Genomic DNA, 27,160 nt, shown 5'->3' with positions numbered 1-27,160 from the left:
ACTTTTCTGGGTCTCAGTTTCTCAACCTGTAGCATATAAAAAAACCTGTATATAAGGTTGCCATGAGGAATAGTATTTGGGGCACTGTAAGTGTTCATGAAATATGAGAGGGGAGAAGGGGAAGGGGTGGGTGGAGGGAGTTGCCTTGCCCTCGCTGATCTGGCCCTTCTGGGTCTTTGGTAAGATTAGAAGTTCGGCTGTCTTGATGATGAAGCTCCCGTGCCTTCTCCTCCCTTCCCTTGCAAGCACTGTTTCTATTTTTGAGCTGCCACCCCAGTCCCCTAACCGCCCTGAATAATACAGGATTCCTAAGAACCTTCCCGGCCCTAAAAGGAAGAAGCAATGGTGAAAACTCTCTGACACAAAACACAGGGCAGGCTGTTGACTCCTTCGCCCTGTCCCAGCAGGCCACTCCTAGCTTTAGCTCTGGAAGCCCAGACGGTGGTGGGCGGGGAGGTAAGGGAGGTTTAGAGGTCCTGGGGGAATGTGGGAGGTCCTTAGACCCAGGAGGTGCAGAGGGGGCCCCAGGGGCCAGGAAGTCACAGGGTCATGAGGGAGGAAGATGGGGCCAGGATGTGGGGTCACCTGGCAAAGCTCCTGACAGAGGCCCTCTGTAAGAAATGGGTCTGTGAACATCTGTGAACACTAGTCAAACCTTTGTGCTTACCTCCTTTCCAAAACCCATAGTGCACCCTTGCTTAGCTCATGGGAAGCATGAAACATCTTTTCCTTCTCTTGGCAGACGCCGCCTCCCGAGGGAATACTCGATATCTTTTCTCCCCTGACACCCAGCAAGTGATGTGACAGCCAAAGGAAAAGGGGAGACGCCAGCTGAGATCCCATTTCCAGGGCAGCAGGGCCAATGGTGAAGAAGGCCAGAAGCACGGGCCAGCCCAGCTGTGCCTGGATGCAGCAGGGGGTGGGACAGCCCTTGGCCCAGTTAGACCCAGTGCTCGGCTCGGGAGTCCTCCCCGGGAGCCCTTCCCTGACCACCAACCTCACGCCGACCACCTCCCCTCCCCCAGCACTTCCCTTCCCTTCTTAGCATCCTGCTTTATTTCCTTCCTGGCCCGAGATGTACTGGTTTCTTGCCTAATGCAGCCCCTGGCGTGTAGGTCCATGAGAAAGGAGAGCTTCGTCCATCTGTTGCATCCTTGTATTCTGTGCCCAGAATCCCCGTGTCCTACTCTGGGCGTACCAGGCACAGAACAGGTGCCCAGAATACCTGTTGAACGAGTGGACGAATGCCATTTCCAAAGCATTTGGCCCAGCGGGAGTTGCTCGCTCATTCTAAGTCAGTGGGACACACGAAGAAGAAAAAGCAGTTGTCCCCTGGATGAGTGGACGATGTGTGTGCTGTGAGCATGCGCTGTGGGTGTGCGCTCTGAGCATATGCCCTGAGTGTGTACTATAGGGATGTGCCAGGTGTGTACCACAGGCAAATACTGTGCGTGTGTACTATGGGTGCAGCTTCACACTTGGGGCTTCACATCTGTCAGTCTCTGGAATTATCACTGTCAATCTGGGATGTCATTTTGAGGATGAAGAAACTAAGCCTTGGGGCTTTCAGCTCAAGCCCGCACAGCTATGTGCTAGTGACAGGAGGCCAGAAAACCGCCAAGGGTATCCCACATAAATCTTAGTGTGGGAGAACTGAAGAGAAAGTGGGCTGAGCTAAGGCCCCAACTCTAGGCACCAACCTCCCTCTGCTCCTCTCCCCTCGGGGGCCTTTCTGCTTAGGCCTCTCTCCTGCCCAGCGAGGGGGCCCTCACTAGACAACAGTTTTCTACTTGGATGCCTCCCAGTCTGCTCCTGCCTCCCCTAGGGGAAGGTGGGGTTCCGAGTCTGCTGGGAATGGAGCTCTGATAAGGGATGGGCCCTGCCAGACATTGCATCAGGCAGCAAAACTGCACGCCCCTCGCATGCAGAGGCCAAGAGCACCGAGGGGGCTGGGCCTCAGCCGTCAGAGGCTCTGCTCCTCCCTCTGTTCCATCGGAGGAAGAGCCACCCCGAGAAGAGGAGCTGAGAGAGGGCAAGAGGCCAGAAGGGGGGCTCTGGGGTGCAGTGAAGGCCCCTGTGGAAAACTCTAAACCAACATCCCGTGGGCCACAGCCCGGGGGTAGAGGGGAGGTGCCCCACACACGATGCCACCAAAGCCCGTGAGGGGAAACCTCAGGAGGGCTTCCTGGAGTTGCCTCTGAATCCCCCAGAGAGTAGGACAGAGGGCAGGGCAGAGAGGAAGGGCTCCAACGCTGGGCCTGCCCCTGAGGTAGGCCATCTTTGCGTGGGGAATGCAGAAGCCCATCCAGTGGCCTGTCCAAGCTGGGTTCCGTTTCACATAGGTAAGGAGGGCCTGGCAAGGACCAAGGCTCCAGTATCTCAAGCCAAGTGTCTGACAGGAGAGTAAATGCCTAAGGGCTGTTGGATGCACCAGGGAGTGAAGGAAGAAGACAGTGAGGACGTAAATGGATGTCTGGCTGATGCTCCCCTGCGCGGCTTGGGGCTGTCATTCCTCCTCGAGCCTGCTCACAGGCCAGGACTCTAGCTTCCTCTCCCAAGAACAAACCCCTCTAGGACCTCCTTACGGGCCTGCGCCCAGCCCCAGCCAAGACAGAGACAGACGAGAAGCGGCCAAAGTTGAAGGTGCGTCTCACCTCGGCAACAATGGACATCCAAGAACTTGTGAGAAGAAGTGGGCCACAGCCACGAGGTGGGCCACGGACCGGGCTGAGGGCCAGCCTGGTGGGGATGGGGCTGCCACAGACTCTCGGGGCATCAGCTCCGCCTGGGACGGACCCCGGCTGCCCCTCAGCCCTGTTTTGCAGTGTGGGGATGTGGGACAACACACTCTCTGCTCCCATTTGAGAGTTGCTTCATCAGGGCCTGCTCAGCCCCGTGAGCAAAACATCCCGTGTAAACCCTAAAGCCAACAGGCACATGAAATACAGGGCTCCAGAGAACAGTCCCAGGGCCTGCCTGTCAGCAAAGGCACTTCTAACACCTCTCACACTCAGCCTGCAACCCTGGGCTGGGTCGGAGCTGACCCCCACTCTGGGCTTTGTCCAGTCGGGGCCTGCAGTGGAAGCTGGGTCCAGGTTGTCCAAAGAAATGCATCCTGTATACTACTCCCCCTAGATCATGAAAAAAACAAAACATAGCTCTTGTCCTAATCCTGCAGAATGTCGGGACTTGGAAATTTTCTTACCTGCCCTTCCTCATTTTTTATCTATAGAAATTCAGGCTCAGAGAGACTAAAGGATACAAGTGGATGGTGACAAAACTCAAACTACTACACGGGTCTTCTGTCTCCCAGGTTAGTGATGGCCCTGCCCCAGTGTAGCACTCTCACTCTCACAGCTTAGGCCACTTAAGAAGCTTCATTACCGGGATGGCAAATACACGGCACCACACACCACCACTCACGTGTCTTGTGCCTGGAGCAGACATCACTCATCGATGTCCTCTCCATAGCTGCGACTGCATGTGGCCTCATAAACCTTATTGCAGCACCAATCCATTAGAGTTGTCAGGTGAAATAAAACCAATTTGCCCTCCCAACTTTACAGGATCCTCACTGGCTACCAAACAAAATTCCTCACCACCTCTTAGTTTGGCATCCTACAATCTGATGTCACCCCGAAATGCCAGCCCAAACTCCAAGTCTCCTCTTACATAGACCCTCCATTCAAGCACATGTGCCTCATACATCCACCCTCCAAGCCCTTAGCTTAGCCCATAAAGCCCTTTACTGAACAAAACGTTGCAGATTATCATGAATGGTGAAGGTTACTAAGAATAGTTAAGACAAAAATTGGCAAAAAAAAAAAAAAAAAAAACCCTGCTTTTTTGAAAAGAATTGCAATGGATGCAAAGTTCTTAGAGCCCCACCTTTCTCCCTCACGTGGCTTGTGCTTTCCTGAACTAGAGTGGAGGCAGAGTTACCGAGAGCCTAGGAAATTGCACAGAACCGCTGCCAATCCATTCCATACCACAGCTGGCAAAGATCTTTACACGGCTAATTTTATATTATTACTCACATGCCTTTATATGTTTTTATGAATAAGAGCCAAAACTTAAAAAGTCTCAGGGCTTCCCCACAAAATGTTTTCTGGGTTCTGGCAAAATTTGGGCAAGCCCACTGGAGTGTGTCTTAAGTGTGAACATAAGCTGCTGTGGGTACTACGGCAGAGAAAGGTTGAGGCCAGTTGCCTAAAGAAAGCACATGAGGGCAAATGGAAACGACACATGGGGCCCATTTTTTCACATACCAGATTGAAAGACAACATCTTCTATAATCTACTCTACAGGTAAAGTTATGGAGAAACAATCGGCAAACTGGCAAACACTTGGCGCTCATCAAGCCCCTGCATGCCTCCACCTTCCCCAGCCTGTTGAGGCGTATGACCAGGTTTCACTCAGTGGGATGTAGGTTGGAGCGATGTGAGCCACTTCTAGGCCTGGTCCTTCCGATGATCCTACACATTCCTCAGACCCAGTCTTCTCTTGCTGTGGCAACACTGGAGGCCACATGTTGCAGCTGGCTTAGTCTAGATCCTGAGCTATTGATGGGAGAGCCCCCAAACCTGTGTCAGATGCAGTGCAATAAGCCTTTGTGGGGTGAAGCCACTAAGATCTGGGGGGTGTGTTACTGCAGCATATAGCCTGTTCCGTCCTAACACACGGGATCTTCTGGTAATGCTGATGAGAGCATCCTTTCTGAAGGACAATTTGGCAAAACCATCACCATTTTAAATATGCACACTCTTTGACCCAGGGGTTCCATTTCCAGAAATTAATCCTGCAGATACACCCCCACAGATACGAGGACACACACAATAGTAAACTGTTCATAATTGCAAAAGGCTGAACATAACCCTAATGTCTGTCAACAGGCACAAAAATAAAAACTCAGGACAAAAGAGCTAGTTTGAGGGGCACCTGGGTGGCTCAGTGGTTGAGCGTCTGTCTTTGGAAAAAAAAAAAAAAAGCCCCCAAACCAGGTAGATAAATGATGGTACACTTACCAGTGCAATCCTCTGTGGTGATTAAAAAGAAAGAGGCAGCTCTGTGTGGACTGATGTGAAATGCCGTTCCAGACATGAGTGATACAAAGTAGGGGCAAATGCAAGGTCTACAAACATCTGTATAAAATCGGGGGTGCACACACACAAACGCTCATTCACAGAATCTCTCTAGAGAGGAAAACAAGAAATTGGCAAGAGTGGTTGCGGGGAACTGGGAAATAGGGGTGGGAACGGGGACCCATTTTTCACATATACCTTCTTGTATCGTTTGAATTTACCATGCTTATTTATTACTCTGTCCATATAAAAGGAAGTGGTTATAGGGGCACCTGGGTGGCTCAGTTTGTTAAGCATTTGACTCTTGGTTTCAGTTCAGATCAAGAGCTTAGGGGTGTGGGATCGAGCCCCACACTGAGCTCCATTCTGAATGTGGATGCTGCTTGGGATTCTCGCTCTGCTCTTCCACCCAGTTCATGTTCTCTCTCTCTCTAGAAATAAATCTTTAAAAAAAGGAAGTGGATATAAAATAAGAATAAAAAGAATATATGACATTGTGTTGTAACCCATTGCCCTATATACAGTTCGTGCTTAATGTTTTTACTTGAATGATCAAGCCTGCCTACGCTCTGTGATACACTTAACCCAGCACAAGCAAGAGGGAGCTTGACAAAGATGGTGACTGTACCAGGTTTCCAGTGTCTTGAACCAAAGAATGCGCTTAGGCTGAGGACAGCAAATAATCCTCAACCCGTGAGCCAAAGCCAATAGATGGGTATTAGAGTTCTGGGACAAGACTGAGGCCAAGCTTGTGTTCCAGGAGGAAGTGTGGTAGTTGATTACTGATGTCTGCCATGTGTGTAGGCTGGGAAAGGGTCGACACATGTGTCACATACTTGCCACTCTTACTTTAGGAGGAGCAGCCTAAGAAGGCTAGGAATCTTCTGGGTCATGGAATTCTTTTCTTCTCTCATTCCTCATGTGCCCTATTATTTCCATTTTGGTCATGTTCATTACTACAAAATTCTGTGCTTATTTGTGGGTTTGGGAGCTTTTGCTGGTTTGATTGGTCAGCAACCCTTCACTCATAAACCTGTATACATGCAGATGGGCACATCATAGGTGAACATGTTCAGGAGAAGCCCATGGCAGCTATGGGAGGATTGGAGATGCCCTTTAATATTACACAGCTTTCCCAGCCTGCTCTGCACCTTTGTGAAGATAACTCCACTACGGCATTTCTGGGATCACTGGGTAGGAAAAAACTCTCAGTGTATAAGCCCAGGATCCGCTTCCTGCTTCATTCTTTTCTTTTTTTTTTTTAAGATTTTATTTATTTATTTATGAGAGAGAGAGAGAGCACAAGCAGGAGGAGGGGCAGAGGGGCAAGCAGACTCTTTTCAACTCTGACGGCAGGTGAATCACTGGTGGGGGGGGGGGATGGGGGGGGTTCAGAAATTATTGACATCTGAGTCCCACCCCAGCGATTACAACTGAATTGGTCTGGGTATGCTTGGGCGTTGATTGTTTAAAGTTCCATGGGTGGTTCTACCCTAGAATGGGCAAGGGTTGAAAGCCAGGCTTTAGACCATCCAGCTTCCTTAAAGAGCAGCTGCCTATGGCACCAGCTCCGCAGCAAGACCAGACTGGGAGAGGGGGGAGGGGAGGGAGTGGCCAGGGGAGGGTTGCTGATCTTTTGCTCACCAGGGATGGATGCCAGCTGTACAGGTCTGTGTTCCTTGTTTTACTCAAGACACAAGCACTTGGGGAGCTTCTAGGCCTGTGCTGGAGCAGTCCACTAAAAACCAGCTCCCCTATACCATGGGCTACAACTCTGCAATAAAAAGGCATGAACTACTACTACACACAACATGGACGAATTTCAGGGGTACTGAGTAAAAAAAAAAAAAAAAGCCAGTCTCTAAAGGTTACATACTGCACGATTCTGTTTATATAAGATTCTAGAAATGACAAAATTATAGAGAACAGATCAGCATTGTCAGGATCTAAGGAAGGCATGGTCCAGCTATAAAAGGGCCACGTGAGGGATGTCTGTGGTGCTCTGTCTTGACTGGGTCAGTGTCCTGGTTGTGATCTTGTAGGAGCCTGTGTAGGATGTTACCGTAAGGGGAACTGGGTTATGGGTTTATGGGATCTTTCTGTATTATTTCCAAAAATTACATGTGTGTCTATCTATAATTATCTCAAAACTAAAAAAATTCGGAAATTGGGGATTACGGATTGCACCTGTGATGAGCACCGGGTGATGTATGGAATTACAGAATCACTACATTGCACGACTATAACACTGTATGTTAATTAACTGGAATTAAAAGAAAAACGTTTAAAAAGTTAAAAAGTTTAGCCGAAAAGAGAGCGAAAGGAAACTGGCTCTCACCACAGAAGGGAGATTGGAAGAAGACCTTGGAAATACAGCTAGAGGCAGAGATGGTCTTTGTGGGGCAACTGAACTAGTTGAATCCAAACTGGAACCTTGAGCTTGGCTTTTTTGTGGAATCATGAACTGGCCAGGACCCTGGGGTCTATCCACATGCAAGGATAAGCCTGAGGACTTTTTGTAGGGGAAACTGAGGGAGGAAGTAGAACCGCCCCATCCTCACAGCAGGAGAAAGACAAAGAGAGGGATGGGATTTGAGGGACCCCCATGGTCTGTGACCAGCTGCACCCCACTGCCGCCGCTGCTGCCCCCATCAGTGGGAAGGCCTGGTGTGGGTTCCAAGTAGAAGAGATGCTGGGAGCGGGCCCAGGGTCCATGTGAGGCCACCCAAGGCTCAGTGTGCCACTGGTGCTGCCACAGGGCCCGGAGACCCCGGCGAGAACTTTGTAGGTTAGCCAGGTATGGCCTCGGCAATGGTGTAACCCTGGGACGCATGGGTCCTGAGAACCTGGGTGATCTCTGAACTACTCCTGGGACTTATCAAGAGGCAGAGCAAGCTCAGGTGCTTGGGGCTATTCTGCAGCTCCCGGGCAAGAAGGAGCAGGAGGAGGGTTTGCACAAACGTGGGATTTGTATAAAGTTAAAAGTCTAGGGTAAGTCCCTTGCGAACCTCTGGATGATAGAAGCTCACGCGGGACAAGTCGATTCACTTGCAGAGTACTTGGCCCAGGCGCTGGCCATGGAGGGAGGGAGAGACACCGTTTCGGCCCTGGGGAGCTGAGTGGCGAGTCCCCACTGACCGTGAGCAAGGTACTTCGAAGCACTTCACACACATCAATGTATTTAGTCCTCGAAACAACCCTATGAGGAAGGTGGGACAGCACCCTTTCAGCTACTAATCACCACCCCCAACTAAGGCGAGGAGGCGCCACACAACCCACCTCCAGGCACAAGGTAAAGCTCGGTTTTGAACCCAGGCAGTCTGGCTCCACATTTCAGGAACGCAACTACTACGCTGTATCACTGAGCAACCAGGTTTAGCCAAAAGGTGGGAGCCTCACAGCAGCAGGCAGCTCAGAGCTCTGGCCGGGATCTCGTCTGCCAGGACCTGTCGCCCACTTGCTGTGTGGACAACTGTCTAGACCTCTGCTTATCTCACACTCCTCAAAGAGACACACATGACCTCAGATACGGGGTGCCTGGAGTCTTGTTAGAAACATCCTTTGAAGGCACAAGGCCACTGCTGGCCTCCCAGGAAACGGGAGCCTGCTGGCTGTCCCAGATAAGCAGCTGTTGCTGGCTGTGGAGGACATCGAGTAGAATGCTGCTCCCGGCCACCCTGTGCTTCTGAACAGGGGGCTGGCTCGTGGCAGGAGGCCAGATCCCAGAGGCCGGTGGCCCCGAGAGACAGCGTGAGGACATGCCGCAGAGAAGACAGGAGACGGTGCCCGTGGGCTCTGCTCTTCCAGAAACAACTTCAAACATGGCATCCTACCTGGGAACAACAGGGCCCACCCTAGCTTTCCTCCACATGCCCACCCCACCCCACCCCTACCTTCCCCAGATGGGTCCCACCATTAACAAAGGACACAGGAGGGCAGCCCGGGTGGCTCAGCGGTTTAGCACCGCCTTCAGCCCAGGGCCTGATCCTGGAGCCCCGGGATCGAGTCCCACAACAGGCTCCTTGCATGGGGCCTGCTTCTCCCTCTGCCTGTGTCTCTGCCTCTCTCTCTCTCTCATGAATGAATAAATAAATAAAATCTTCAAAAAGAAAAAAAAAGGACACAGGAAACAACATGGCGGACTGGGCTTGTTCGGACCCATGTCTGTCTGGCTGCAAAGACGGGGCGGGGCGGCGAGGGGTTCCCAGCTGACTGCCTGCCTCTCTCGTCCTCATCTGTAGGACAGAGTTGGGGACCGCCCTGGATTCGTTCCCTATAGCTGCTGTAACCTGCCCCCATCAACTCAGTGGCTCAAAACAACACCTAGTTATTACCTTAACAGTCCTGAATGTCGGAGGTCCGAGATCAGTTTGGACAAAAATCAAGATGTCAACAGGCTTGTGTTCCTTCTAGAGCCCTGACATTTCCAGCTTAGCTTCTAGAGGCTGCCTGCTTTCCGTGGCTCGTGGCCCTCTCACCCATCTCCCAAGCTAGCAATGGCTAGTGGAGTCCCTTCAGGCATCACTCTGACTTCCTCTTCTGTCGTCAAATCCACCTCTTATCAGGACCCGCATGCTGACATCGGGCCGCTGGATAATCCGGGGTAATCTCCCTATCTCAAAATCCTTCACTTAGTCACACTGCAAAGACCCTTTACCTTGGGAAGTAACACATCCACAGGCGTGGGGGGTTCATGTGTAGCCATCTTCGGGGAGCCATCGTCCAGCCTCCCGCGAGCACGTCCCTCATGAAATGGGTACTACAAGTCCCACGCTTAGTGTGGCGTCTAACCGATAGGAGGCCCCTGATGCTTAACCCCAGCTGGGAACGAGAGTCATTTTTCCAGCTGCTTTTACAAAATATTAGGGCCTAAGATTCACTCCCGAAGATCTGGGAGGGGCCTGCGCACTGGAATCGGTATAAGCGCCTTAATGACTCTGTTGGGCAGCCAGGGATGGGGTTGACTCTAATAAGCACTGAATTCTTGTCAGCAGTTTTTCTTATTCCCCGCAGCTACTTAGCACTGGGCCTCCATGCCCAGCAACCGTTCAATAGATGTTTGTTGAAGTACACTGAACTGAAGCACCCCTGGGGCCTCGAACCAGCCCTGGAATGGGATAGGAAGGGCCAGCGGGCTTCTCACTGTTGCATCAGGGCCTGAAGAATGAGGTTCTGTGGGCAGAGGCCGAGGACTTGAATCAACTTCACACCCAGAAATGGTTGCTGGGGTGGGGAGGGGAGGAGGGGTGCTGGAGTCCTTCCTCCTCCCCGAAGTCCAGTCAAGGGGGGCGCCCTGAGCAGAATCCAGTCATCAACGGGCCATTGTTAATGGAACAGAGGGGCTCTGTGCCCATTTAACACTTCCCTCCCTCGCGAGGCTGCTCCCAGCTGAGGGTTGGCTTCTAGAGGACTGCAGGGCTGGGGAGGGCCCCCCCCCAGGCTCTGAAGGGGGAGGATTAGGAGTGGGGGCTGAGGGTTCCCCGGGTGGAGGAGCAGAGGCAGCTTAACACTTGGGCAAGCCGGGTGCTGATGCACGGGCTCAGCTGCAACGCCAGGAAGTTTCCAGGGGAAGCCGGGATCCAGGGAGAGCCAATGAAACCCAGCAGACCCCAACCAGAGCGAGGGGGGACAGCTTTCCCCATGGGATGGTCACGCTCGACTTCCCTTCTTCCCTTTAAAAAACCAGAATGGGTACAACCTACGTGGTAAATGGCACCTTTCATTGGCTATAGAGGAACAGTGTTTTCCAAAGGCCTGGGAGGGTTTTATGTCCTGTGGGTTGGGGATTTAAGAGGCAGGTAATTCAACCAGGGTCGGGCATAAACGTCCCTTTGCTTAGCAGACCTTTTCTGTGTTCGGCACTTGATATGAATAGTGTGAGCTGGATTTTGGGAGAGTAGCATCTAGGATCCCGAGGATATTGCCTGACTGGCACTCTCAAAAATGTCAGAGACCCGAATTCCGCAATCCTCATCTGTTGAATAAAGCAAATCCTCTGGCAGTCTCTGCTGGGAAGTACACTGCTTTTTTTTTTTTTTTTTTTTTTTTTTAAGATCTTATTTCTTTGAGAGAGAGAGAGAAAGAAAGAGAAAGCACAAGCAGGGGGATGGGCAGGAGGAGCAGACTCCCCACTGAGCAGGGACACCCCCCCAATGTGGGGCTCCATCCCAGGCCCCTGGGATGATGACCAGAGCCGAATGAGCCACCCAGATGCCCCAAGTACACTGCTTTAAAAAGCAATTGAGGAAGGTTGGATCTCAGAATGGGGTCTAGGGCAGCAGCAGCAGCAGCACCTGGGAGCTTGGTGGGAGGAGCGCACATTCTCGGCCCGTCCCCAGGCCTCCTCAACCAGAATCTGCAAGCTGTTCCAATAAGCTCTCTAGGTAAGTCTGATGTAAAGTTTGAAAATCATTCTTCTAGAGCAATATTTTTCAAACTCCAGCTTGCAATCAATTTGGTAGGTGGACAGGCTTTTTAAGAAAAAATTAAATAGAATTGTGTAGAACTGAAAATATCAGAGTGTATCATGTGTAATAAGGATTCAGACGGGGTTCATAAGACTTTTGTTTCACTTCTCTGTATCTTTGGCTAAGGTTTTGGTCCAAAGATTGAAAACTTCTGTTCCAGGGGGCACCTGGGTGGCTCAGTGGTTGAGTGTCTGCCTTTGGCTCAGGTGTGATCTCCGGGTCCTGGGATTGAATCCTGCATCAGGCTCCCAGCTCAGCAGGGAGTCCGCTTCTCCCTCTGCCCCTCACCCCACTCATGCTCTCTCTCTCCCTCAAATAAATAGATAAAACCTTAAAAGGAAAAGAAAAAAGAAAACCACTGTTCTGGAGCTGGCATGTACCCATTTCAACCAGCTCCCCTTTTGTAATTGGTCTGAATCAGAAGGTTTTAAAGAGCAGAGACCCCCACACTCCCCTCCCCACATGCCCTCAGGGACAGGGAAACAGATGAGAGGGGCTGCTTTGGGGCACACAGCCTCCTTACAACACTGGCCTAAAAGTTAAACTATGCATTTCCCCATGTTTATAAAACTTTCCGCCTCTCTACTGCCCCCTCTTCTATGTATACATGCCTGGAGAGGTATGTGCACCAAATAGCCAACTGGTTACATCTGGGTGGTGGGGCTGAGGGGGGAGCTGCAGCTTTCTTATCTGCATTTGTCCATTTTACTTGAATTTTGCACAGTAAGCATCTACCACTATTATAAAAACTATAAAGTCATCACTTAAAAAAATACAGCTGAAGGTTCATTTCTGGGTGGAAATAGGGAAAAGAAAGGCATTCCCATGCGAGGGCACGCACATTATCCCAGGGGCCAAGCTGCCTAAGAGGGCATCGTGCCTGGCCAAAGTCTACTCTAAGGCTGAGCCCCACATGTCCCCAGAGCCCTCCCTGACCCAGCCCCCTCAGCAATAATCAGTCCCCCAGAGGAACAGCACTGCCCCCACATACCCCCACACATCTGTCACCCTCTCTTTCCCAGGAAGCCCTTTTGCTACTACTGGTCCTCAGGCCAGCCCTGTGCACAGCCTGGATCCTTACTACCACCTTTGCCTTCATTATCCGGATGAGAGAGGAAGGCCAGCTACCTGGTCAAGGTCACCCAGCAGGAGATGCAAGGCCAAGATATGAAGGGCAGGGTCTGTGACATCAGATCTCCAGCACATTGCTCTCCTGGCACTATTTATTCCTCTGCTTGCTCCATTCTTATATATTAGAGCTAACATTTGCTATACAGCACCACATAAATATGTCAGGAAAGAAGGTGGGAAGAAGGGAAGGATGCAGAGAGGAGGGGATAGGGGAGGAGCAGGGAAGGCCAAGGTCACACTAGGTCACACCAGGAATGGCAATGGAGAAGGGTGGACCTGGCTGCATGAACCCCCACACCTAGGGGACCCTGAACATGCAGTCTGGCCAAGAGGCAGCAATCTGTCCCCACAGGCCCCAGCTGCAGGCCCCAGCCCAGCCAAACAAGAGAGGGAAGTGGAGGAGAGGCAGCTGGGAGCACAGGAGATTGCCACCCTTGGCAGCTAAAGGGCCAGGCTGGGGCTGTGGGGGCTGAGGGATGTGGGGGCCCTTGTGTCACCTGGGTGGAGTCCAAGCTGACTGCGAGGGGGGCTGCGAAGTGGCAGCCAGCACAGCCTTCGAGGGAGCACTCACTGGCTGAGCAATGACCCTGGGCAGGGGTCACACCAACTGTCCAGGGCAGCTACTCTCGAGCTTGAGCCTCAGTTTGGAAGAGATTTCACCATACAGCTGTTTGTACCTTTCCAATTGTGGACCATGGGCATATCTTACTTAGTTTATAAAATTTAATCAAACTAAAAAAAACAAAAAAAAAATTTTAAAGCAGATCCCAGTTTCTCCTCATAGAAGTAGAGGCAAAGTTCTTTTGAGGTGGAGACTCCCATTTTAACATGCCTTTGAATTTAAGCAGCGGCAAAGCCAGCAAGGAAAATCCGGAAGCAACGAGAAACAAGATTGTCCCTCCCATCAAACTTAACAGTCTACTTTCCCTGCAAGAAAAGGGACAAGGGTCCAGAAGTTACTGCTCTGGCTGTTAGGGGGAGTAACTGGTTTGGGTCCCCTCCCTTCTGGGTGTGGGGGGGTGGCCACCCTTGAAACCTGAGGGGTCCTGGGGGCTAAGGCGGGGGCAGTGTCAGGAGGAGCCACCCTACAGACTGTGGAACCCTGGAGGATCCCCACATATCTGTGGAGGGGGCACTTGGAGTTGTGCTAACCTGGGACTTGGGCATGCAAAAGGCGATGAGGGACCCCTGAGAATCTGGCACCTGTCTGTTGAGTCACAGGCTGAGTGATCACCTCAGTCAGGTATCTGGTGGAGGCCCTTGGTTTCCAGGCCAGGACTCAAGCGGGCCGGCTCTTCTGGTGGAAGCCGGGGGCGGGCCCCATGGCTTCCAAAGTACTCTGGAAAAAGAGTAACTCACAGCCCAAGGGAAATCAGAGCTTTTTTCTCCCCCCAGGGGGTCATTCTCACTGCGACAAGGGGACCCAGTGACTGCACAGTGAATCTGAAATGCGAGCCTGAGAATAGAGCTGGCCTGTACCCTCGGTGTCAGAGGAGAGGCTAGCTCCTCCCTCCTCCCCGTCCTTCTCGCAGAAAGAAGACTTAGAGTCTCAGTTTCCTCCCTTTCCGGCCAAAGGAGTTCAGATGAGCCAGAAAACCCCCCTAAGCCTCAGTGTCCTCACCTGGAGGATGGGGCTAACCATGCCACCCTCGTGAGGCTGGGGGGGGTGAGGACACGGGGGAGCACAGGGCAGGCCCCGGCCCCTCCTCCCGCCTGGGGCAGCTGGGGCGGGAGGAGCTGGGAGTCGCAGCAGCAGCTGCAGCAGCCTGGCATCCTGTGCCCGCAGACTGCGCTGAGGAAGCTGGCACTCCGCCCCTCTCTTGACTCACACTCCTTTTCCAGGTCTGGCCCACCAAAACCAGAACGGGTGCCCCCGACCCCTGTGCTCCCTCCAGAGACGTGAATTTCACCCCAAAAGGCCATGTCAGCAGGGTTTGTTTGCATGGCCAAGAAGCTGGGTGCTCTCTGCTACCTCCCTGGAGATCCACAGTCTCCAAGAAACTCCGGGGAGTGATTCACATTGAAAGATGAAAACTCTCCTGGCACTTCCTGTCTGCACCCCATTTGGCAGGCATGGGTTCATACACCCTACCTCCTATGACTCTCTGGTGGCTTCATTTTGCAGCTGGATTGTGGAGTGGCTAGGAGCATAGGCACAGCTATAGTTGGGCAGTTGAGGGTTTGAATTCTGGCTGTGTGACCTTGGGCAAGTCACCTAACCTCTCTGGGCCTCAGCGCTGGCATCTGTAAAATGGGGCTACCTCGTGCAATCAGAGTGATGCGAATAAACCACTCAGCCTGAGGATGCTTAGTACATAAAGAGCTCTCAGATACTCAACTGTACCTAGCAGGAAGGCAGAGGCCTTTAGGATCTAACATAGTGCTGGGCACACAGCTCAACCAGGCTCTACTTTTTTTTTTTTTTTTTTTAAGATTTTATTTATTTATTTCACAGAGAGATTGAGCAAGAGAGAGAGCGAGCACACGGCAGGCAGAGGGAGGAGAAGCAGGCTCCCAGCTGAGCAGGGAGCCCGATGTGGGGCTTGATCCCAGGACTCTGGGATCGTGACCTGAGCTGAAGGCAGATGCTAAACGATTGAGCCTCCCAGGCACCCCCCTCAGGCTTTACTTTTAAAAGTGATTCCAACACTGCAATTCCCAGGGTTCCAATCAGACACCTGGCAAGGATATACTTCTGGAAGTTCTTCATGCCCATCACCACTTCCAGAAGCTTCTGTCACAGCTGAGCTTATGAGCCAGGGGTGTGGTGCGGACCCCAGGCAGGGAAGGAAACATTGGGAAGGTAGGAAACAGCAGCTGGGGAGAAGCCAGGACCGGAAGCCGGAAAGCTGACCTGGCTCTGCTACCCAGGGTGTGAGGGTCCCTTACAGGACTTCAGGCATGAGGTCACCAGAGAACCACAGAGGGCAGACTGGCAGGTAGGCAGCAGACAGTGAGACTCAGTGATGTCATGCTTTCCCAGAATGACTCAGTGGTGCCCCTGGGCTGTGAATGGTGAGCTGTGTGCTGCAGCCTCAAGGCCTCCCTGTCTCCTTGCCCTCGGAGCACGGTTTCTCTCCTTCCTCCGTCTCCTCCTGCCCTCCCCGCCCCAGGGAGGGCCCATGACTACAGCATCCGTGCACCGCTCCTGGCTGTGCCCCTGGGGCTGCCTCTGTCACGTCTCTGCAACCTCCACATTGACAGACCTAACCGCCAGAGAGACTTGGATCTCATTCCTGCCCCCGACTCCTCCTCGCTGAGCCATCTGGGGTGGGTTAACCTGCCTCTCTGAGTCTCAGTCTCCTCATCTGCAAAACAGACACATTGCTAACAACCTTGCTGGGCTATATGGGGCTTAGAGAGCCGGTCTATGAAGTACTTGGCACACAGCAGGTGCTTAGCAAATGCAAAGTATGGCATTCAAGGGCCTCTATGATCTGACCCCCACTGACTTTTGAAGCTGTATTTATTTATTTATTTATTTATTTATTTATTTATTTATTTTAAATTTTTATTCATGAGGGACACAGAGAGAGAGGCAGAGACAAAGGCAGAGGGAGAAGCAGGCTCCATGCAGGGAGCCTGACGTGGGACTTGATCCCATAACTCCGGCGTTATGCCCTGAGTCAAAGGTAGATACGTAACCGCTGAGCCACCCAGGCATCCCCAAGCTGCATTTATTTTAAAAATGCGAATAATAGCTCTTTCTTCTTGATGCTTCCTGTATGCGAGGCACTGCTCTAAACATTTGTATAGGGACACATTTTATTCTCATATCACCCCCACGTGTGTGTGTGTGGGGGGGGGGGTATCGTTAGCATCTCCATTTTACAGATGACAAAACTGAGGCACAGAGAGGTGAAGCAACTCGGCCGTGGTCACACAGCAGGTGAGGAGCAGGCTCCCTTCCCTCGCAAGCAGCCCGGCTCTCCAGCCTGCACCTGCAGCTACAGCTCCATCCTGCCTCATCTCTCATCTTCACACATCCTGCAAATTACAGTTCAGTCCAACTGGACTCCTCACCATACTCTGCATTCTATCTGAACCTTCCCACCCTGTGCCTTGGCGCAGGCTCCCTCCCTGCGCACAAATGCCCACCTCGTCCATGAAGCCCTCTCCAAGTCCTCCCTCATGGCCACCTGTGTTGGGCTTGAGGGTGGCTATCTGTGCCCAAGTCTCCTCTCCCCTTCTAGACTGGAGGTACCTTCTGCTACCCCCAGGCCACCCTGTGCAGTGTCAGGCATGAGCGGGCATGCAGTACCTGGACAGGCAGGCCATGCCCGGGCTGAAGCACCTAATGTGTGCACCCTGGGTGGTGTGGAGGAGAACCTGGCACTCGGGGCCCCCACTACTTCCGCAAGAACAGCCCGAGGCCTGCAGCTAGAACCAGCCCCAGGAGGCAGCCTGCCAGCTGGGCCTCCTTCTCTCTGCTCAGGGGAACAGACTCAGCCACAGGAGGCCTGCATTGCCTTGGGGGGTTGAACCCCGGAGGGACTGGAGGGGCTGGAGGGGCTGGAGGGGCTGGAGGGGCATCTTCCACAAGGGCACAGGACTGAGAACCATTGCTGATGGGGGGGCCCAGAGTACAACCTCCCACCAGCCCACCTAATGCAAAGGGGCCTCTCAGAGGGCCTCAGGCCCATTGTCAGGATCTCAGCCCTGCCCAGTCCATAGGGTAACAACTGTGGCAGCGCACGAGCCCATGGTCCCAGTCTCCTGCTTCCACCTGGTCCCACACAAGGCTCTGGTCCGCAACGACTCCCACCACCTCTGCCCAGACTCAGACCACTCCCCAGCAGGAGCATCCCATCACACCCACCGCTGACCTAGGCTTCCGGGGTGACCCCCACGCTGAGGCCGAAAGGCAGCTGGCCACAAGAACAGCAGGAAGGAGAGGCCGCAGAGGCCGCAGAGAGCAGGATGCGTGCGTCTGGGGGAATGGGGACAGTCTGGGCCAGGGGACAGCGAGGACAGGGGGCGCTGGGGAGGGCAGGCTGGGGAAGAATGACCATCTAGGAGAAGCCACTGGCACCCTGAGCACCTCGACACCTACCCCGGGGGGGGGGCTTCTGTCTTGCTGGAGCACCCCGATCGGCCAGTTCCTCTTCGCTGGCTCAAATCCCTTCTCCAGCCATCGATGCCGCTTCCTGAGGCCCGGCCATTGCCAAGCGGAAGCAGCAACCGGCAGACGGCCGGCCTTGCCAAAGGAGCTCTGGGGCCACGGCAAGGGCCCGGTCCAGGTCAGCCCGGGCAGCTGGGGACCCTCGGGGGCCGCGCCGAGCCCCGGGGCGGCGGGCTGGGAAGCCACTGCTCCTCTGGCCGCGGCCACGCAGGGGCACGCCTCGCTTGCACCTGGCAGCGGCCTGGGCGGCGGGCAAGGCCTGGGCCTGCGGGGTCTGGAACAGGGCGGCAGCGAGGCGCCTCCGGCCGAGCCTCGGGGAGCAGCGGGCTGGGCCGGGGCCGGGCACCTGCACCCCGACACGCGGAAGAGGAACCTTGCGAGTGAGAAAACAGCTCCTCTCCGGAGAAAAACAAGAGAGGGGGCCTGATCTTCATGGTCACGGGTGTTTCGGTTCTTCGCCCCCCACCCAGGCTGACTTCCCCTTCCTCGCAGGTGCTAGGCTTCCGCCCGGCCCGGGCTGCGGTCACAGCCGAGCCGGGCCCGTGCCCTAGGCGGGACTCCAGTTGTGAAATTTCTTGCTGAATATTGGTGCCGTCTCGGCTGGCGGGGGGGGGGGGGGGGGGGGGGGGTTCAAATTATTTCTTCTGATAGCACTGCTTTGGCTTGGGCCCCTTAGCACTCTGCGGAATCCTGCAGATGGGGAGGCAGCTGGAGGGAAAGGGAGGAGAGGGAGGTGGGGAGGAGAGTGGGGGAGGCCGGGCCACCCCTCAGGTGGCTGCGTGGGCTCGGGCGCGCGTGAACGGGCATGCACACGCACGGGGACGGAAGCACGTCCGCCTGCAGAGAGGGGCTGTCAAGCCGTGGAGCCTTCTTCTGAACCAGAACCTCCCTCAGAAGCTCCATGTGTGGGGCACCTGGGTGGCTCAGTGGTTGAGCATCTGCCTTTGGCTCAGGTCATGATTCCTGGGTCCTGGGATCGAGTCCCACATCAGGGAGCCTGCTTCTCCCTCTGCCTGTGTCTCCTCTCTCTGTGTGTCTCTTATGAATAAATAAGATTTAAAAAAGAAGAAGAAGAAGAAGCCCAATGTGAACAACAGACAAGGTGGGGAGAGTTCTGGAACCCCACCCTCAGCAGGCCTCTGAGGGATCCCCACTGACCTCTGGGGCTCCAGGGGACCTAGTCTGAAAACCCCTGCTGCTAAAGGAATTCCTGCCCTTCCTTGGGGAGAGTTAGTACCAACATTGTCTTAAAATAAGGAGCTTTCTGAGGGAAGATGAAATTATTTTCCTAATAAATTATCTTTTGAGTCTAGTCCTACAAATGCCACACATTCTGAGAATCAGGGCCCAGAAAGTACAAGGTGTTTGATTCCCCTCACTGACAAGTTTGTGGGTACCTCTCTGAGAAGTCTTGTGAACTCGGGTCTGAATAACTGGGGCAGAGGGCATGTGGTGAATAATACTTGTAAACACATGCCTAGTTCTATGTACAGGCATATTTCTAAACTCCCCACAGACACTATTTCACTGACAACCCTATTACCTATGACCTATTATATCATCCCCTCTTACCTAAGGCCCAGAGAGGTTAAGTAACTTGCCCAAGGTCACATTGCTACTAAGCAGTACCACGAGCACTCTAGCTTCAGGACATGGGCTCTTAACCATTACATAATTTGCCTTCTGGAATGAGTGTGTGTACGCATGCACTTGTGCCTACAAATGTTTTGGTATACGGTATGTCCAGCTGTTTACTGAAATATTTGTGTGTGGGGGACATATGTGTGTGTGTGTATTTTAGGCCATGATGATGTGATGGTAAGTATGTAGGGATGCAGTCTCTCACCCACCAAGGCTGCAAATTAGGGGGCTCACCCCAAGTTTTCTTTCACCAGCCTGGCCGCAGCGTGACAAAAGAACTCCTTGGCCAGAGGCAGGACCCAGAGCCTCCCAGCAGTGCCTGGTCTCCATATCCCAGAGGTTTCGGTTTGCTGATCCAGCTCGGTGCAGTCACATACAATGGAACGGCCCTAGCCACTCCCTGGGTCCCAGCCAGGAACTGCCCCCATCCAGAGCCTTCCGTCTCCCTTCTCACTAGGCGTCTCCCTTCTCACTAGGCGCTGGGTTTTAGAGTTCTTCAACTAAAAGCACAAAGTCCCTAAGCTATCAGGAATTTGCTTCCTCCCCCGTAGACCCAGTAACTCGCGACAGCACAAGAGCTCCTTGAAACCTCTGGCATGAACTCACACCACCAGCGCCTTGCACTGATATGACCTAATCTGATACGACTCTGGCCAAACGCAAAGAACCCTGACATTCTGGTTAGTCCTGAAAGCCCTTCAAGGTAAATGCACAGGCCTTGAGGGTTTCTTCACATGTGAGCCCCATCTTGGGCCAGGGGTCGGGGCACGAGAGGCGAAATTTAGCTTTGGTCCATCCACTCTCAACTGATGCTTAAGACGCAAAACTTCATCAGGCGCCACGAGCCTGGACAACCTCCCCCCCACCCCCCCATTCTCCATCACCAAAGTTGAACTCACCAACCGGGAGACCACCCTCTGCCTCGCTGAGTGGGGCCAAGGCCGAGAGACTTGCTCAGATGGAGCAGGGCTGAGCTGGCCCCCACATGTTCCTTCTGGTCCCAGCAGCCAGGATGCCAACCTCCCGCAGCACAAGGACAGGCCAGCAGTCTGGTCCCCTGTGTTCCCAGACTTTTGAGGCTCCCAAAGCCAAGGAGGAGGGGCTGGACAGGGAGAGGGGAGGGAGTGGGGAGCTGGTGAAAGCAGCCAGTGAGCCAGGTATAACCAAGGGAGGCCAGCACAGACCTTCCCAGGCTGGCCTCCCGGATGGCTGTTTACTTGTGGTATTTAGGAGACGCTCAACTGGGAACTGGCTTATTTATTTTCCACACTTTCCTCCAAATCCTTTTCAGAGAGTCCTCTAGAACCCCAGCGATAAATTTCTCAGGGCCCAGAGAAACCCACAGTCCTTCAGCACACAGCCATCTTTGTGGAGCAGGGAGAGAGGGGGTGGGGGACATGCGGAGGGGAGAGGCAAGAGGGGGAGGAATGGGGGGGTGGAGTTACTGGTGGCTGGGGGCTCCCATGGCCTGCCTGTCCCCTCTCTCCACGGTGGTGGATAAGGGTGGGGGGAGCAACCAGCCAGATTTGGGGCAATGGAGCCAAAGACGGAGCCTGTCTACCTCCAAGCACAGAACGAACCGTCCAGCTGGCCAGGGACCACCCCACACCCAGCCGTGGAAGCCACATGCTCAGGGCAGGACAAGCAGCATTCTATCATCTATTTAGTCATCAGAGAAGAAGAGATGACACTTATGTCTTATTTCTGTTTAAGGAATGAAATGGAGAGCTGTTTTCCTCCTGCATGACTTCATGACAGGCAGAGACCTCTGTGAGTGTTTCCTCATGGCTAAGACTCCCTTGGCTGCCCCGCAGTAGGACTTCCCAGCAGAGCCGCTCGCTCGCAGCCCCTCCCAAGGCTTCACCCATCACCTGACAACGTTCCCAAGTACTTCCATGTCTCAGACAGTGGGATGGAGCCCGGATACAAAGATGAATGTCTAGACCCTGTCCCTCGGGTGGGCAGCTTCTCCCCACACCATCTCCCAACTTCCATCCTGGACAGCATGTCCACTCCACAAGGGAGGCGGAAGAGGCTTCCAACACCTTGGCCCAGCTCACATGGAGCTCACCCATGTGGACTTCCTGGGGAAGGTGGGCAGGGGCCAGCTGGGTAGCGCTCACCCTCCATTGCTTGCAGCATAGCCTGCTGTGCCCTAGCTTCGTGACCTTGGGCATCCACAGCACCTCTCTGAGCCTCATGTCGTCATCTGTAAAGTGGGGACAATAACCACTGTCCCTCTGTGGGGCATGTGTGGGAAAGCTCAGGCTCGGGACCAGCTGAGCCATACATTATCATGCCTCACCCATCTCTCCTGGGGACCAGAAGCCACCCCAGAGCACATGGCAGGTGTGGGAAGGGCAGCCACAACATGTTCCTTTACATTCACCAGGAAGGAGGCGGCAGGTGAGGGTTGATTTCCATGTATAACAGATTGCCACTCTGATGACAGCCGAGAAAAGAAAGGAATATAGTAATCCACTTGAGGATGTTTACCTGGCAATTTCTCCCAAACCCAAACTTATAACTTGTATGGTCTAAAGTAGCAGCTTTCTCCCCACTTCTGGGGTAAGCAGCGAATCATCTCTCAATAGAATTACTGCAAAATCTCTCTCAATCACTTCCAAATCTCTATCATTTCCTGACTCCCGTTCTACATGGAAGGTTCTAGCAGCTTGGAGCCACCCAGATTTTGATTTCCCATGGCCAGTGGTGTAACCCAATCTGGGCAGAGTGTGTGGGAAAAGGACTGCAGTCAGAGGCCCCAGGACCATGTTCACAAGTGTTAGTAAGAAGCCAGTGTTGCTTCCTTGTTGCCATGGAGAACCCGTAGGGACCTTAGAGATAGCCTGGCATGGTGGAGACAGCATGCTTCCAGAGTTAGACTGTCCAGGTTCAAATCCCAGCTTTGTTCCTTATCAGCCGTGTGGCTTTGAAAAGTTACTTACCTATTTTTCCTAATCTGCAGAACAGCGATAAAATGCTAACTTCATAGGGATGTAGGGCTTAATGAGATAAAAGAAGATGCACAGAAGACACAAGGTGGGAAGGTGATATGGGGAAGGGACTGGCTGCGGCATTCCACCTGAAATTGGAGGTGGCCAAGTCCTGGTCACTCCCTCCCTCTCTCACCTGGGGCCACAGTTCTGGTGCCTCCCACATACTTCGGTGATTTCAGCACTGAGACCATTTAGAAGCTTGAAATGCAGACTCTACCAAGTCACAAAGGGGCAGGGGAATGACACATACCCTTGTGATTCCATGGCCAGGTTGTCTCCTATCCTTGCACGCTCTCAATCCCATGCCGACAGGGAATCACTCCCAAGACTGTTTGTAATCCCAGTTCCAGGAACATGAGATGTTTCAGCTTCTCTGGGAAACTCTTGCCATCTGGCACAGAGGAAACTGCCCGCTGCTCAGTACAGGGACTCTGACTACCCTTCCACCTGCTGCCTCTACAGGGTCAAGCCCTTGCTGGACGACACAGCCCCTAGGCCCTTCATGAGACCCATTTCCAGCCAGGCCCGCAAGAGCCGGGAAGAAACACCCAACACCATCCCCTGCTTAGCCAGATGTAGAAATGGAAACTTCCCCGCTGCCCCTCTTAGGGGAACACAGGTCAATGATGAGATCCAAGTGTCCAGTGCCAGCCCACATGGCACAGTGGGACATGCTGCTTGGGCCACTTCTCCGGACAAATCAGGCCGGGCTCCCCGGAACCACTCAGGGCTCCCTCCTCTGCAGAAAGACCAATTCCAACCCAGCCGAGGCCACCAGGGTCGGCTCATAGTGAGTCCTTAGCAAATATGAATTATTGGCGTCATTCATCATCCAACAACTACTGAGAGTACCCACTATGTGCCGAGCACTGGGCTCGGATCAGGACAATCCTTGAGACATCCTGGGGCCCCAGCACACCAGGGCATCTGAAAACAAACACAGCTTCAGGTGCAGTGAAAATAAATAGGGCTCCGCCACCGCCCTGGTTTCTTCGGGACCTTGGGAGTCTTAAACATCCTCCACCCGGGGTTTACACACACACACACACACACACACACATCCAGGGCTGGAATCTCCTCCGCTGGTCCTCCTGGAAGTCCCTCTGAGGAAGCACATCCGCTGTGTGTGTGTGTGTGTGTGTGTGTGTAAATCTGTGTGCTTTCCTCGCAGGCCCTGTCACTGTCAGCACCCGGCAGAGCCCGGCACACCAGTCCGAGTTTATGAATCACCCCCTCCCACCTCCTCCCTCCCCGCTCCCCGCCCGCCTCGCCTCGCCTCGCCTCCGGAAGGGCCGCGCACACCCAGACACATCACCAACACACCGAGTGTCCACACCAGACCCGCTCCTGATGACCCCCGAGTCCGCGGCACATCCGCTTCCCCCTCCCCTACTTCGAGCCTCGAGGTGCCGGCCCCGACTTTCAAAGACAAGACGGCCCTTCCCGGGCCCGTCGCTCTGGGGGCTCCTCGCCGGAGGGCTGCGGGGGCAGCAGACAAAGACCGCGGGTGTCCCCGAGCGCGGCGGGGCGAGCTCGGTCTAAAGGTCCCGGCCCCGGCCCCGGGGCGCCCGGCTGGCGTGGCGTGTGCCGCGGGCGACCACGAGCTGCGAGGACCCGGCAGCCGCGCGGCGGGGCGGGCGGGGCGGCGGGGCGGGCGGGCGGGCGGGCGGCGCCGGGGGTCGCGGGTGCCCGCGCCGAGAGGTCCCGGGCCGGGAGCGCCCCTGCTGCTCCGGAGTGCGGCGGCCGCCGGGCCGCGGAGGGTGGGGGCGCGCGGCCTCGGCCGGGCGGGGAGGCGGCTCCGGGACGCGGGCGCCCTACTTACCGCGGCCGCCGAGCCTCCTCCGGGGGGCGGATCCGCCTGTGCGCTGGGCTCCGGCGCCGCAGCATCCGCTCGCGACTTTGCCCCCTCGGCGCAGACCGCGCGGAGCGGCTCGGCGGCTCCGGGGCCCGCGGCCCGCGTCTGCGCCCCCCGGGAGGCGGCGGGGGGAGGAGGGAGGGAGGGGAGGGAGGGGAGGGGAGGGGAGGGGAGGCGCGGCCGGGGCGCACGCCGAGCGGGAAGCGGCGCCAGGCGGGCGCCGTCCTGCGCAGCGAGCCGCGAGCGGTGCTGCCCGGCGCCCTCCTCGCTCGGGCCCGAGCCGGCGGACGGCCCGCGGCTTCCTGCACCGCGTCCAAGGAGCCCGGGGTCCTCCGCCCTCCTCCCCCCCTCCTCCCCCCCCCCTCCTCCTCCTCTCCGTCCTCACCCCACCCAGCTGCCAGCCCAGCGCGCCCGGCAACTTGGGAGCCGTTGGCGAAGTTGGCGCAGCTCGGACTGCGCGCCGGCCGGGCCTCCGGGTGGAAGGAGGGGAGGGGAGGGGAGGGGAGGGAGGAGCCGAGCGGGGCGGGAGGGGGCGGGAGGGGGCCACCCCGCCCCGGGGAGCCGCGCGCTCCGGGACCCCCTCCGTGGGCCTTTGTTCCGGGCGCTGCTCGGCGGCCCGCCCTCCCCGGGGCTCGCCGGGGGGCCGCTCGCATCCCCGCACCCCTCCCGGGGAGGCGGGGAGGAGCTCCCGGCCCGGGGTGGGTTTAGGTGAGCGGAGAGGCGGCTCCTCGCCGCCGGAGCCTCCCTCTGCCCGGAGAGCTCTCGGCTGCGCTGTCCCTCTGCCCGCGGCCGGACGGGGGGGTGGGGAGCGGGGTGGGGCAGGGGGTCCCAGGGACCGTCCCTCGCGCCTTCAAAGACCACAGCGCACCCTCTCTGGGCGGCCACGGGCCACCCAGCCGCCGTCCCGCCGTCTCGCGCCTCCACGCAGGAGTTCCTGTAGCGCGACCCCCCCAGCCGACCCCGGGGAGCGAGGAGGGAACGGGGTCCACGGGCTCCACCCGAGCTCGGGACCGCTTGGCTCCCACGCGTGGGGCAGTGCCCGGTTAGGCAGCGCCGGCCCCTGGGTTCGAGGCCAACCCCGCCAGGAGCCTGGGGAAGCGCTGGGAACGGGAGGACACAGCGCGACTCCCCGACAGCTGCCCGCATCCTGGCCTGTGCCCTGGCCTCCGCGGGCTTTGATTGGGGCTGGCCAGGCTTTTCTTCTGAGTCTTCTCAGCGCTCAGCGTCGGGAGCTAATCCAGGCCTCTTTGGGACAGTGGTCCTGGCATTTTAGGGAATGATAGAGGGTTTAGAACAAGAAGTCCTTTCCTGTTCAGGAGAAATAGGAAAATCCAAAAAGGTAAAAAAAACCCTCAACATCTGCACTTTGCCACCCTTGTCATTTTTCAACATTAGTAGAAAAGAAACCCAAAGGGAACAGAACAGGGCCCAGGCGTTGGGGGTGGAGGGTGGGGGCATCGGTAGGTGGGAGTCCTCACAGGTGGGGGAAGTCGGAGGTCCCTGTTCATTACCTGGGTCAGGACCAGCCAGCCCAAGCTGCTACCTGGACTGTGGGCTGGAGGGGACCCAAGCAAAGTGCTCCAGACTGTGAAGCAAGGCCTTGGTGGGAGGCTTTGATGTTTCTTTTGGCAGAAAACCCCAACTGGGTGCCTCAGTTCTATTATTAACAGTTCTGTAACCTGCTCTAGGGGACTAGAAATCTGGTGAGAACTGACACCGTAAGTCACCTCCTAGGTAAGCATTCCGAGGCCCTCTGCACGTCTCCTGCAGCCCGGGCTGCCCTGGCTGTGTCCACAGGGCACGGGCCTCTGCTCTAGAATCGGTCTGCATGCTCGCCAACCAGTTCCTGGAGCAAGTGGGTCTCTCCAGACTCCATCATCTCTCCTCTAAAGGGGTGGCCTCATTGGAGCCCCACAGAACTGTCCACAAGTTACATTTAGCCGTACCTGCTGGCCTTATAAGGGAGATCTTCCGATCAGACGCATGGAGTCTGGGATTTTATTGCCAGAATTTTGTAAGCATCTCAGGGACACAAAGACTAAAACCTAGGACTGTGTCACCACCAGATTATAGAGCAGGGGCGGTGCTACTGAGGTAGGGGTGGGGAGGAGGAGCATAAGCAGCCACCGCGAAATTCCTGTGTTCCCCCAATACTTAGTCAAGCACCTATTGGGTAGTGGGGCCCACAGAGGTAGACAAGCCCTAGTCCCCCCTTCTGTCCAGAGAAGCCAGATCTATGTCTCAGTAAATACTAGTGATAACGACGTGCTATGTGAGGGGAGGCTGGGGCTGGGGGCAAGGGAGTGGGTGTCTCCAGAACAAGATCACAGGCTTGCCCAGCTCCAGGGGCCCCAGGCAGATGGAATGTGATGTGCCTGTTGGCCCCCTGGAGTCGTTCAGTGCTGCAGCCTTATTCTTGGAGCTGAAGACCCCAGGCCTGGGCTTCGGAGAGGAGCTGGAGTTTTGCGGGCAGAAGAGAAGGCAGAGGTGGGGCAAGGCTTTCTAGGTGAAGTGACCAACAATCGAAAGAAACGGGTTCCTTTGGGCTGACATGGTGGCCAATACATGGGCCTTCAGTTGAGGGTATCGTGGCTGCAAAGGAGAGGGAGAAGGTAAAGTTTTGACAGGACATTGGAGATTTTCATCCTAAAATAGTTTCCAGGCTCCACTTCTTCCCACAGTTGGTCTGCCAAGAGATTTGGTCTCGGTTTTTTTTGTCTTCTTTTGTATTGTTTTGTTTACCCTGTTTGAAAAATAATTGAAAAATGTTGCCCTGTTCAAAAAAAAAAAAAAAAAAAGAACTTTCCAGGCCAGGGGCAAAATGGCAGAACAAGGAAGAAGGTGGGGGGGGAGCTGAGTACCAT

General features: G+C 55.0%; 1 protein-coding gene across 4 annotated transcripts in view; it reads right to left on the bottom strand.

Annotated features, from left to right (window-relative positions):
* The window catches only part of CHST3 (carbohydrate sulfotransferase 3), a 34,514-nt gene extending 9,706 nt beyond the window's left edge, over positions 1-24,808 (bottom strand). For 2 of the 4 annotated variants that reach the window (XM_072823499.1, XM_072823496.1), the window contains exon 1: positions 24,264-24,393. The gene's annotated coding sequence lies outside the window, so the exon portion shown is untranslated. Of the gene's footprint in view, positions 1-20,341; positions 20,728-24,263; positions 24,394-24,681 lie in introns of those variants that run through there. The other 2 variants (XM_072823497.1, XM_072823498.1) reach the window with 2 other exon arrangements.
* Positions 24,809-27,160: the final 2,352 nt, after the last annotated feature.

Source organism: Canis lupus, chromosome 4 (assembly GCF_048164855.1).
Source record: "Canis lupus baileyi chromosome 4, mCanLup2.hap1, whole genome shotgun sequence".
Taxonomy (NCBI): Eukaryota; Metazoa; Chordata; class Mammalia; order Carnivora; family Canidae; genus Canis; species Canis lupus.
Note: the sequence above shows the minus strand (reverse complement) of the source record. Positions and strands in the feature narration are given on the sequence as shown.